Source organism: Sorex fumeus, unplaced genomic scaffold (genome assembly GCF_029834395.1).
Source record: "Sorex fumeus unplaced genomic scaffold, SorFum_2.1 ptg000007l, whole genome shotgun sequence".
Taxonomy (NCBI): domain Eukaryota; kingdom Metazoa; phylum Chordata; class Mammalia; order Eulipotyphla; family Soricidae; genus Sorex; species Sorex fumeus.
The window spans coordinates 36,820,561-36,831,394 of NW_026606064.1; positions in this window are offsets into that span (position 1 = coordinate 36,820,561).

The window sequence follows — 10,834 nt, forward strand, 5'->3', positions numbered from 1 at the left end:
GCTACTTAACGGCCATGATCCTAGAGACTCAGGAGCAAATCTCGGAACCCAGCAGGTTTTGGCAGAAATTCCTCCAGATTTAAGTGTTAAAATTTTGGAATTTCAAAATCGTGTAGCGACTAGTGCAGCCACGTGACATCATATGTTATTCATAACCAGCAATAGAAAACAAATTGTCTGCAGTTGCCTTTTCAGCACATCTGAGTGTTGGGGTAAAATCTCAAATAATAATGGTGGGTCTGGTGTCAAAATATTAAATGTGATCAAAGTAGAGAGAGAGTAATGTGGAAATCATCTGCCCCACAGGTAGGGGGAGGGTGGAGGATAGGGGTATACTGGGGTTGTTTGGGGTGGAGAATGGGCACTGGTGAAGGTACGAGTGTCTCATTGTATGACCGAGTCTTAACCTGAAAGCTTTGTAACTGTTCTTGTGGTGATTCAATAAATAAAATTATAAAAAAAATTTTAAAAAGTAAGGTGGAATTCATGCACAATTCAATCAGCTAATCAATGGCTGAATAAATACCAATACTCCTACATAAAAAAAATATGAGGAAATGTCTCAATTCACGCTGTCACCATGACTGATAAAGAAAATTTTGCACTTTTATTCTTTAGTGGAAAAAAATGCAATTGTGAAAAATTTAAGTTAACAAGTAAGTTATTTTAAAAAAACAAGTAAGTTATTGAAAACTGTGACTTTGAACTGTTTCTAATTGTTCATACTTGTTTTATTTTGCATATTATTCTATTTTTCATCAAAACATTATCATGTTTTTCGCAACTAAATTTTATTACAAGTTTGAAAAATTCTAAATTTCCTCTCATATACTAAAATCTTATATGCAAAGAAAAATTATTCTCTGGTTCAAATGACAAACAAAAATAAATAAATGTTCTTCAAATAAATAATCATGGAAAATGAATTTAGATGCAAACGGGAATAAAACTGCTACTTCTGCAGGTCAGATAAAGAAGGGAACATCAAGTAAACGATGTTGGTGTTCTGTCAATGAGATCAGTAGATTTTAGATGAGTTGACTTATATGGAAAATAGAAACTAAATTGACTTGTTACCATAATAACAGAAAATTTAAGAGTCAAGTAGAGGGGCTGGAGCAATAGCACAGCTGGAAGGGCGTTTGCCTTGCATCGGTCAACCCAGATTCGATTCCCAGCATCCCCTGGGATGGTCCCCTGAGCACCACCAGGAGTAATTCCTGAGTGAAGAGCAGGAGTAACCCCTGTGCATGGCTGGGCGTGACACAAAAAGCAAAATAAAGAAATGAAGTAGAGTTTGAGTCTCAGATAAGCACAGTATACTTTATTTCTAATCTTCACAGACTCAGTTCACATTGCTCTGTATGCTGAGTAGGCACACAGTTGTCAGTGAGAGAATCCACAGGAATCATGAGCAGGGAAGTGTACCACATAGGGGTGGAGATGCACGGACTAAAACGAAGCTTTAATCAGATCTAATATTGAGACACATCCCCAGAGTGCTCATGACACCAAAGACATTGTGGTCTCATTGCACAGCAGGTCTCTGAACACGAAACCATAGATGCTCATGAAAAACTTTACAAGCCTCTTTCTCACCAAATTCCACTCCTGTGGAGTCTTCTTTGGGGACAGAGAGAGTTCAAAATAAAGGTAAATCTCTATAGACTCTTCTGTCAACAGAAGTCAACTTGTCACTAAAAGGAAGATGGCAAAGCAGGTACGTTTATCAGGCCTGTTTCCAAAGCCACTGCTGTGTTTGTGTCCTAAGGCACAACCATAACCTCAAACTGGGAACCACTTGAGAGCACCAGGAAAATACAGATATTCAGGGGCCAGTGAGAAAGTCCAGCATGTAGGATGTTTGCCTTGCTCACTGAAAACTCACAGCCTGGCAGGGAGAAAGTATTTCAACATCTGTCCTCACAGTACTTTCACTTTTCATTTTCCTGGATGCACAAGACTTAGAGTAAATGGGAATTGAACTGTGAATTACAGAGATTTTGTCTTCTGGATGCATAATCAATGAAAAATATTCAAATGGATTTGATGATAAAGGCCGAATATTCTTTCTTCTTTAGCTTGTTCAGAAAAAGGATATTTCTGGGACTTTCTCTTGGGGACTCATCTCTTCTTTACTACATACTATAAAATTGTTTGCTTTACTTCTTTGCTATGATAACAACATCTGTACAACTTTTTTGGAATAATATTTCCATGATCCATCATTGCCAGTAAAACTTGATTTTTATTTGAGAATGCGGTGGTATTTATAATGATTTATAAATATTTATTTTTAAATTTGGGGGGATCATGATTTTGAATTTGTAATAAAGAATAACAAACGTGTTTTAAATGAACTACAATAGCTAAAAATTAAATAAGTCTTGAGAACCCATGCCTCTCCCATTTTTTGTGTATTCCCCTCTAAAAATAATTTTATTAACACTGTGTGGCACTCTGACATTTAGCAATCATCCAAAATAAAACAAGAAAGGCAGAAAGCAAGGAGTGGTGCCTTAATTTGCCCTCTTCAAAGCAGGTGGCCAGTGATGACCGGGACCAGTTGCTTGGTAGCATCATAAATCAGGTATCCCTTTTCCAACACCCTCAATAATATTTCTGAGGATAATGAAATATTGGATAAATGAAGTCTCTGCAACCCTGATTCTTCATCAGAAACTGCCCTGTTTAGAAACATTTGATGGGCAACTGTAGTGATAGTACAGCGATAGGGTGTTTGCCTTGCATGCAGCTGACCCGAATTCAATTCCCAGCATCCCATATGGTTCCCTGAGCACCGCCAGGAGTAATTCCTGAGTGCAGAGCCAGGAGTAGCCTCTGTGCACCGCCAAGTATGACCCAAAAAGCAAAAAAAAAAAATTGATGGAAACTCCTCTTATTTTAAATGAGGTGGCAGAAAACCTGGAATTCCTTAGGCATAATTCCTGGACCAGGGCATATGTTCGCCTATCCAGATCCCTAGTCATTTATTTTCCTTAATTTTCCTTCTTCTATGTTAATAAGACTATTACAATAAATAGTCAAAGTGAATAGTACTATAATAGTACTACATGAGATTATAATAATGAGTATTATTATTATAAAACACAATAAATATGAAGAAGGCTCAGGTTTCTGAGTGCCCAAGAACAGATGACTGGTTAAAGAAACTTTGGTATATCTACACAATGGAGTACTATGTAGCTCTTAGAAAAGATGAAGTCATGAAATTTACATACAAGTGGTACAACATGGAAAGTATCATGCTAAGCGAAATGAGTCAGAAAGAGAGGGATAGACATAGAAAGATTGCATTCATCTGGGGGATATAAAGTAACAAAATATGAGATTAATACCCAAGAATAGCTGAGATCAGCACCAGGAGGATTACTCCATAGCTTAGAGGCCAGCCGGGTATTCTAGGGGAAAGCGCAGTTCAGATAGAGAGGGGAGCACCAAATAAAGGGTGTTTGGAGGATACTCCCAGGAGGAGAAATGCATGTTGAAAGTAGACTATGGACTGAACATGATTGCCACTCAATGCCTCTTTTGCAGACCACAACACCCAAAAGGAGAGAGAGAACAAAGGGGAATGCCCTGCCACAGAGGCAGGGTGGGGGGGTGGGGGGATATGGGCACTGGTGGAGAGATGGGTATTTGATCATTGTATGACCAAAACTCAAGCACAAAGATTTGTACATCTACAACTGTACCTCATGGTGCTTCACTAATAAAAAAAAAAAAAGAAGGCTCAGGTTTCTAGGGGTTTTTTTTCAGGAGAGAAAAAAGATAATCCTCCATTGTGTAGATCTACACAATGTAATACTATGCAGCTGTAGAAAAGATGAAATCATCAAAAATGCATATAAGTGGATCTACATGAAGAATATCATGCTAAATGAAATGAGTCATAAGGAGAGATCAGACATAGAATTCCTGAAGACATTTTTGTAATATAAAGTAACATCATGGGAGACTAACACCCAAGGATAGTAAAGATAAGGACCAGGAGGCTTGCTCCACAGCTTGGAAGCCAGCCTCACATGCTGGGGTCAAAGACAGATGCGATAGAGAAGAGACCACTAAGTAAATGATACTTGGAGGGCTCTCTTGGGCTTGGAGATGTGTCCTGAAAGTGGACTATGGACAAAACATGATGACCGCTAGTACCTTTATTGCAAACCATAACTCACAAAAGGAGGGAGAGGAAAAGGCAATGTGCACATCATAGAGTGGGGGAAGAGGCTAGGCTAGGATAGGTATGTCAGGAGGGATACTGGGAACATTAGTGGTGGAGAATGGGCACTGCTAGGGAAATAGGTACTCAATCATTGTATAATTGAAATATAATCATGAAAGTTTTGTATGTCTGTATGTGTAGCTCATGGTGATTCATTAAAAAATAAAGACTAAACAAGAACTTATCACAACTGACATTGGTGTTCAGTTACATAAATAGAAAGGACATATACCCTCTCTATTTGTACTTTATCTCTTCTCATCAGGTCTTCAAGAGTGCAAAAACCAAGAGAGATTTGGTGACTTATTTATAATCTCTAAGAAAATGAGTCCTCCTTTCACTGCTTTGGGTAGGGGGTCTTCTCACCACTTGACTCTTCCGCTTTGTAGAACAATGGTTGTCTTTTCCTAGCAGCAAGGGGCTTGTGTCTTTGAGCACTGCTCTTGGGAGGTGTCATATAACATTTAATTCTCTGCTTGCCATGTGGATGGATCTTATAGTAATGCTATTAGGAGAAAGACATATATAGAATAATCTGTCTCATATAAAGAAATATTGTAAGGGAATAACAAATGCCCAAGACCAATAGAAACTGAGAACTGGTCTCCAGTAGGAAACCCATGATGGTGAGGCAGTGAGGGAGGAAAAATATGGAGGGGGTTCCAATAATGGGACGAGGATGGCAGGAAGTGGAACCACAGTCGGATGTATGGTACTGGAATGTTTTATGCATGAAACCCTACAATAGTAGTATTATGAATTAAGAAACATTAAAAGAAAATTTTTAAATGTTGAAGACTTTTTTCCTTATTTTTAATTTTTTTTAACATTTGACATTGTTCCAGTAGTCGCATGATGTTCTCCAGGGTGGCACTGAGGAGTTTCGGTGAAATGGCATCACCCTGCCGAACCCCTCTCTTGACATCAATGATTACTTCTTTGTAGAATGGTGAGATCCTGGTAGTGAATCCGCAATACAGCTCACGGAGGATCTTGATGTATTGATCTTGAATGCCCTGATTGGCTAGGGTTTCAATGACCGCTTCCGTCTCAACAGAATCAAAGGCCTTCTTTAAATCATTGAACGTTAGACAGAGCGGCATCTTGAACTCCCAAGAAACCTCAATGAGCTTGGTTATCGTGTGGATATGGTCGATGGTGCTGAATCCTTTGTGGAACCCGGCTTGCTCGCATGGTTGTCCTTCATCTAGTGTTCTGCCAATCCTACTTAGGATGACTCAAGTGAACAACTTGTAGATGACAGACAATAGGCAGATTGGGTGATAGTTGCCAATGTCATGGATGTCTCCCTTCTTGAACAGTAGTATAGTCCTGCTGGTTTTCCATTGGGATGGAACCTTGCATTCAGACAGGTAGTGTGTGAAGTGCTGAGCCAGTGTATTGATGAGTACTGACGGCAGGTTCTTCAGGTGTTCAGGTCTGACCTTATCTGGGCCGGGTGCTGTTCGTTCTTTACTGACGAAACGGCATGTCGGATTTCGGAAGGGAGAACATTGGGAATGACATATCCATCCTGTGGAATTTGGTATGTTGGCAAGTGGACATAGCTATCAAAGAGATTTGAGTAGAAGTCATGAATAATCTTCTTCATTGCTGTTCTGGAGATGTGATAAAACCCTGGTTACCATGAGCTCCTACAAGCATAGCTCTGGCATGCGGGTACCAGGACATTTTTTCTGAACTGCAATGGGACTGCCCCGGCTCACAGGCAACCTCTGATTCCAGAAGTCACGCCCACAACTCGCCCCCCAGCGCCATCTTACAGCACACAGCAACAAAGAAGAAAAGCGGCTGGAAGGCCCCACAGCTCCCGGAGAATGCTCCAAGTCCCAAACAGAGCCTATAACACCGGGAGGTCCCAGATGGAGTAGGTGCTGCCGTCCCGCCTTCTCCAAATGGAACCACAGTGACCATGAGCTCCTACAAGCTCCTACAGCTCTGGCATGGGGTACCAGGACATTTTTTCCAAACCACGCGGCTGCTTATCCAGTCACACAACATCTCCTTATATACAAAGTGATCAATGGAAAGTAAATCATCCAACATTTCTCCCTGAAAATCAGGGTTAACTCTTTCGCAAACCACAACACCCAAAAGGAGAGAGAGAGAGCAAAGGGGAATGCCCTGCCACAGAGGCAGGGTGGGATGGGGGTGCATGAGGGGGTGGGAGGGATACTGGGATCCGTGGTGATGGGAAATGGGCACTGGTGGAGTGATGAGTATTTGAAATAAATAAATAAACAAATAAATAAAATAAACAAATTAGCCTGCAAGCACCATGAAAAAAAAGTACTAGTATAATATTTAAAACTAAACTCAAGTTGATTTCTGAAATATTCTAAATATCCTGTCATACACTAAGATCTTATATATGAAGATAGTTATTCCCTGCTTTGAACTGGAAAACAAAGAGATGTATACATGTTCTTTAAATCAGTAATCATAGAAAAAGAATTTATATGCAAACGAAACTCTGACCATTTGCTTTCACTTGAACTGTCTTCTGTCATCACTCAGTTTGGCTACTGAATGTAGGTGAATTCCCTTGTCTATCAAATGACAGTAAGACTCAGAGTTTTACTCCTTGACAATATTTTGTAGCTAAAATAGGACAAACCTGAATTTGAGACCAAAATCAGAGAACTCTAAGTCTAGTGCATTTTCAATGACATATGTTCCTCTAAGGTCTCAGGAACACCACTGTTACTGTCACTGTCCTCGCATTGTTCGTTGATTTACTGGAGCGAGCCCAGTAACGTCTCCATTGTGAAAATTGTTACTGTGTTTGGCATATCAAACACATCACAGGGAGCTTGCCAGTCTTTGCCAGGCAGGCAAGATACTCTTGGTAGCTTGCCGGGCTCTCCGAGAGGGGCAGAGGAATCGAACTCGTGTTGGTCATGTTGGCAGCATGCAAGGCAAACGCCCTACCCACTGTGCTATGGCTCCAGTCCAGGAACATCAGTATATGATAAAATAGACTGAAGTATGCTGTTCACACACTGTACAAAAAATTTTAGATGCAAAAGTGAATCAAACTACAGCTTCTGGGAATAGGATCAATATATAATACATGAATGGATAAATTCTGTGGCAAATTAAAGGGAAAAATTCCTTGTGTGTATGGTTAACACACTTTTAACAAAGCAGAATATTAAATTAGAAACCATTCCAAATATTACTACTTTTTATACAGCTACACAAGAGCTGATTGTTCATATGTATTGCAATTTATTCAGTGTTTTGGACACGTTTACTTCTGGTGATTATACAATAAATAGTTCTACATGTGTAAACTTTGTATTATGTATTTGACACAGGCACAAATTTCTCTGTAAATAAACTACTTCATCAAAAAAGGGAGGAAATCAGGGATGCAAGGATGGTTTAACATTCGGAAATCAATCAAAATAATCCATCATATCAACAAAAGAAAAGATAAAAAGCATATGATTATATCAATAGATGCAGAGAAAGCATTTGACAAGATCCAGCACACCTTTATGATGAAAACCCTAGCCAAAATGGGTATAGAGGGGACCTTCCTCAACATAATTAAAGCCATCTACTACAAGCCTACAGCAAGCATCATCCTCAATGGGGAAAAACTAAGAGCCTTTCCTCTAAGAACAGGGACGAGACAAGGATGCCCAGTCTCTCCATTGCTGTTCAACATAGTACTGGAAGTACTTGCAATAGCGATTAGGCAACAAAAAGATATTAAGGGCATTCAGGTAGGAAAGGAAGAAATCAAGCTCTCACTATTAGCAGATGATATGATACTATACTTAGAGAACCCAATAACCTCCACCAAAAAACTCCTAGAAACAATAGACTTGTATAGTAAAGTTGTAGGCTATAAAATCAATACCCAAAAGTCCATGGCTTTCCTATACGCAAACAGTGAGAGAGAAGAAAGCAACATGAAAAAAACAATCCCGTTCACAATTGTGCCCCAGAAAATCAAGTACCTAGGAATCAGCTTAATTAAGGAACTAAAAGACCTGTACAAAGAAAACTACAAAACGCTACTTCAGGAAATAAAAGAGGACATGAGAAAATGGAAAGATATCCCCTGCTCATGGGTCAGGAGACTTAACATTGTCAAAATGGCAATACTACCGAAAGCATTGTATAAATTCAATGAAATTCCTATAAGGAAACCCATGACATTCTTCAAAGAAATGGAGCAAGCACTCCTGAAATTTATATGGAACAATAAGCCCCCACGAATAGCTAAAGCAATTCTTGGGGAAAAAAATGGGAGGAATCAACCTCCCAAACTTCAAACTGTACTACATAGCAGTAATAATTAAAACAGCATGGTACTGGAACAAAGGCAGAACTGCAGACCAATGGAACAGGGTTGAAAACACTGACCTCTCCCCTCAATAATATGATCATCTAATCTTTGATAAAGGTGCAAGTAATGTGAAGTGGAGTAAGGAAAGTCTCTTTAACAAATTGTGCTGGCGTCACTGGATGGCTACATGCAAAAAAATGGGCTCAGAACTCTGCCTAACACCATGTACAAAAGTAAGATCAAAATGGATTAAAGATCTTAACATCAGACCAGAAACCATAAGGTACATTGAAGACAAAGTTGGCAAAACCCTCCATGACATTGAAGCTAATGACATCTTCAAAGATGCCATGCCACTGGCCGAGCAAGTGAAAACAGAGATAGATAAATGGGACTATCTTAAACTAAGAAGCTTCTGCACCTCCAAAGAAACAGTGACCAAAATACATAGACAGTCTACAGAATGGGAAAGGATATTCACCGAATACACATCTGACAAGGGGTTGATATCCAGGATATACAAAATACTGGTTAAACTCCACAAGAAGAAAACATCCAACCCCATCCAAAAATGGGGCAATGAAATGAACAGAAACTTTCTCAAAGAAGAAATCTGAATGGAAAAAAAGCACATGAGAAAATGCTCTACATCATTAATCATCAGGGAGATGCAGATCAAAACCACAATGAGATACCATCTCACACCTCAGAGACTGGCCCACATTCAAAAGAAGAAAAGCAACCGATGCTGGCGCAGATGTGGCGAGAAAGGGACACTCCTTCACTGTTGGTGGGAATGTCGACTGGTTCAGCCCTTCTGGAAAACAGTATGGACCTTTCTCCAAAAATTAGAAATTGAGCTCCCATTTGACCCAGCAATACCACTCCTGGGAATATAGCCCAGAGAGGCAAACATGTATGGTCAAAGTGACATCTGCACTTGTTTGTTCATTGCAGCACTCTTTACAATAGCCAGAAACTGGAAGAAACCTGAATGCCCAAGAACAGATGACTGGTTAAAGAAACTTTGGTACATCTACACAATGGAGTACTATGTAGCTGTTAGAAAAGATGAAGTCATGAAATTTACATGCAAGTGGTACAACATGGAAAGTATCATGCTAAGCGAAATGAGTCAGAAAGAGAGGGATAGACATAGAAAGATTACATTCATCTGGGGGATATAAAGTAACAAAATATGAGATTAATACCCAAGAATAGCTGAGATCAGCACCAGGAGGATTACTCCATAGCTTAGTGGCCAGCCGGGCATTCCAGAGGAAAGGGCAGCTCAGATAGAGAAGGGAGCACCAAATAAAGGGTGTTTGGAGAATCCTCCCAGGAGGGGAGATGCATGTCGAAAGTGGACTATGGACTGAACATGTTTGCCACTCAATGCCTCTTTTGCAGACCACAACACCCAAAAGGGGAGAGAGAACACAGGGGATTGCCCTGCCACAGAGGCAGGGGGGTATGGGGGGATAGGGGTGGGGGGGAATATTATCCATGGTGGTGGAAAATGGGCACTGGTGGAGGGATGGGTATCTGATCATTGTATAATCGAAACCCAAGCACAAAAAATTGTAAATCTACAACTGTACCTCATGGTGTTTCACAAATAAAAAATATAAAGATATAAAAAAGGGAGGAAAATGTATGACATTGATATATCATTATAAATATTTTAAATGGCCCTGCTTGCCAATTCTGTCAAATTACATTTCCATCAAAAAATGTCTGAGAATGCCTTATCCTGCAGTGTTACACAACTGATAAAGATATATTCTGCACTTTTATCTCAGAGAACATATATACATGAATAATTTTAATTTACATTTAAATCACTAAAAATTGAGATTTTGCATCCTTCATGCCCTATCGAGATCACAAGTTGCCCCCCCCCCCCCCCCACAAATGTCTCTCTGGCATAGCAATGGCTCCAGAGGCAAAAGGACTTAATCCATAGCCTGGCAGCTTGCGGCAGAAAAGTGAATGGACCATGCATTAAACTATGGCACCATGCCTCCCGGGAAGGGAAAGGGTGTTGCTCCCTTCCGCCTTTCTCCCCCCCGGCAGCAAGGTGGCCGCCTCCTCAGAGCTTATTGGAAAGCCAGGTATGAGCCAGTGGTGACAGGGCAATGCAGTCTCATGGGAAGAGGAGCGGTACTGGCTCATCCTTCACGCCCTATCGAGGTCACAAGTTGCCTCCCCCAAGAGGCTCTCCAGCACAGCCATGGCTCCAGAGGCAAAAGACTTAATCCAGAGCA